This window comes from Augochlora pura, chromosome 11, assembly GCF_028453695.1.
Source record: "Augochlora pura isolate Apur16 chromosome 11, APUR_v2.2.1, whole genome shotgun sequence".
NCBI classification, from domain to species: domain Eukaryota; kingdom Metazoa; phylum Arthropoda; class Insecta; order Hymenoptera; family Halictidae; genus Augochlora; species Augochlora pura.
Window position 1 is genome coordinate 17,050,022 of NC_135782.1, and position 2,913 is coordinate 17,052,934.

Below are 2,913 nucleotides of genomic sequence, written 5' to 3' on the forward strand. Positions count from 1 at the left end.
CAATAAAAATAAATTAACAAAACCATCAAGCAACGTCACAAAAATAATTCTCGTTTACCTTTTAAAATTAAATTAACAAAAAAATTCAAAATTAAACGTAAATCAACATTAATCCCAACAAACCCCCTAAAACTAAACAAACATTAATTTCAACTAACCCGCGCAAGAACAAACGAGCATGAATTTCAACTAGCATCCTAAAAATAGACGACCATTAAATCCAAACAACATCCTGAAATTAAATGAGCATTAATTCAAGCCAACATCATGGAAACAAACGAGCATTTCAGCCGCGTTGGGAACAGTGCGTTTCGGTTGCGATTAGTATCGTCTCTCGGAACGCGAACGGAGCCGATAAGATCAGCCGAAGCGGGTAACTGATTTGGCTTTGATTGCGCAAGTGCTGCGTTTATTGTTGAAACGTGGTTCACTAGAACGTGCATTACAGTTTTTTATTTGCCGGCGATGCCAAGCAGAACGCGTATAAATAGTAGAAGGCAAAAGCGACTGGAACTCTGTGCAGGGAATTCGACGTGGAAAAATGATCGGCCAAAAGCTCTGTCTGTTTCTGGTGTTCGTAACGCTGATGCTCGCGTTTGGCAATGCTGTAATAAGAGATTGTCTATACTAATTCTTTTCTACCGATTTATGGTAATATAATTTTTATTTAACTGTCTTTGAAGGAGCCTCCGGCGTGCAGGATTATTACGAAGAACCATTGCACCAGCATGAAGTACAAAAACATGTGTCCGGTACAGATGAATTCTCTCGAATTAATTCGGTTGCAATTTCAGTCATAACGCCGACGCATTCTTCCTATTTCAGAGCGTGTGCGGCAAGGGCAAGTGAACCGGCCGAATTCCAGGGCAGTAATCAGCGTAATAAATTTGCTCGGGACCCCGGCAATGAAGTCGCGAAAATAAATTGATTTTATATGGATAACCGTGTTGTTCTTTCTACTACCCTCGTTTCCTCTGTATTTTAGCGGCAATTTGGAACTTGGAAGCCGCGCGCCGTGCTTTCCAATACGTCAAACCTTCGACGCGGAGATACATAAATCAAAAGTTGCCGCGCTCTTCCTGGCCGCTCTCTTATCGGAATATTTCGCGGAACTTGCCGAGGCGATGGCGAACGACAGCGAAAGCCTTTTAGTTTCTCGGACCCGTCGGAACCGGGTTTACATATTTCTTTTAACGATGTTGCAGTTCGGAGAAAAATGGGGAAAAATTTGTGAATAATGCTAGCGACGCTATCTCATTAGAAAATTAATGCGAAAGTAGCATGATTTTTCGTTTTCAAGAAATCTGTAATTTTTTGATTTTTGGTTTTGTATTTTTTGAGCACGCTTTTCGGCAAGGAAAATTCGGCGAAAATTTTGGGATTCTCCTCGAGGTAGCATCTCTTCAGAGAAATAATTTAAATGTGATACAATTTTTGGTTTTCGAGAAATCTTCAATTTTTTTATCTATTTTTTTTTATTTTTCACGGTTGCGATCTGCGACGGAAAAATCTGAGAAAATTTGGAGATAATACTTATAATAGTATCTCTTCAGAAAAATAATGCCAATATAGCACAGTCTTTGGTTTTCGAAGAAATCTTCGAATCTTCGATTTTTACCTTATCTCTTTTTGCGACCACTATGTGCGAGGAAAAAATCGAAGAAAAATTGTAGATATTACTCGCTGTAGCATCTTTTTAGAGAAATAATATCGATATAGTATAACTTTTTATTTTCGAGAAATGTTCCATTTTTTAATTTCCACTTGCTCGTTTTTCGTGGCCACGATTCCCAATTGAAAAATCTGAAAAAATTCCTCCCAACACAGCATACGACGTGTACCTTAAAAGGCAACAATTTCGGGGTCCTGTCGTCTTGTTGGTAGCGTTAGAGAATCTGTTTCATTTCGCCGGCTATCGACCGGGTTTATCCCAGTTTTCCGGTACTCGGTCGAGTTGGCTTTTCGACGACCGACTTTCCGTCGCGCGGCCGATGAGGCGGATCGCGGAATAAGGAAAATTACAAGTTTGCATCCCGGGCGCGCGACTAACATCTGGCCTTCGAATACCCCATGGCATATTAGTTCTGTTTTCTTGAAGAACACCGTTCGTACGTACGTCCGTGAACGCTCCGCTGCTTCTCCTTGCTTGGCCCAAGATTCTTCATGAATATTCTTTAACATTAATGCGCTTTATAAATATTTATCAAGCCCGCGGATTTCGCTATCTCCGACAAATTAAGCTTTCCAGCTGACTTAACCCTTCGCGTGGCCGTAGCCGTTGCCCCCCCTGGAAAGATGCAATTGGAATAGTAATTTCATACCCGCGATCTGCATCTGCGCTTGGGATATTTAATATTCCACGCAATGAATTTAGATTTTCTATTACGGTGGAAAGCCGGCGTCGCTGCGATTTAGTTCTTTACTTTGTATCGGGTATTAAATTCTACAAGAACGTTGAAAATCCACTTCTTAATAACAATTTCTTCCCCCTTCCATTTGAACAAAACCAATCAGTAAGTCTCGAAGAAATTAAAAATTAATAGTTTCGTTATTTATTATAAAAATTAAAATTAAAGTTTACTTTGGGGGATCAAAAATTTTCGACGTTTTTTGCTATATTCTCGTAGATCGCGAAGAAGACAAATCAACGACGTAAGTTTCAACGCGAGGAATTCATTTTATTCTGTGATATTCATTGAAACAGACGAAATGTCGATAGCTGAATGATCAGCCACGTTTTGGGTAGGGGAGCAGCTGGGACCCGGGTCTAAAGAACAATTGCAGCATAATGTTATTATGCTGTTCATGGTGGTATAAAAGACATCGAAGATACATGTCTCGATGCTCGAATCTCGTATTATTTTGCAATGTTCATTACAGCAGAAAATATTTCGACGCGATGCATGGTCAGCC

General features: G+C 40.0%; 1 long non-coding RNA gene across 1 annotated transcript; it reads left to right on the forward strand.

The window, feature by feature from the left end:
• Positions 1-481: 481 nt before the first annotated feature.
• On the forward strand, positions 482-936 carry LOC144477231 (uncharacterized). Its single transcript, XR_013495148.1, has 3 exons — positions 482-607; positions 684-752; positions 826-936. It is a non-coding gene; the product is annotated as an uncharacterized LOC144477231 (long non-coding RNA).
• The last annotated feature ends 1,977 nt before the right edge of the window (positions 937-2,913 follow it).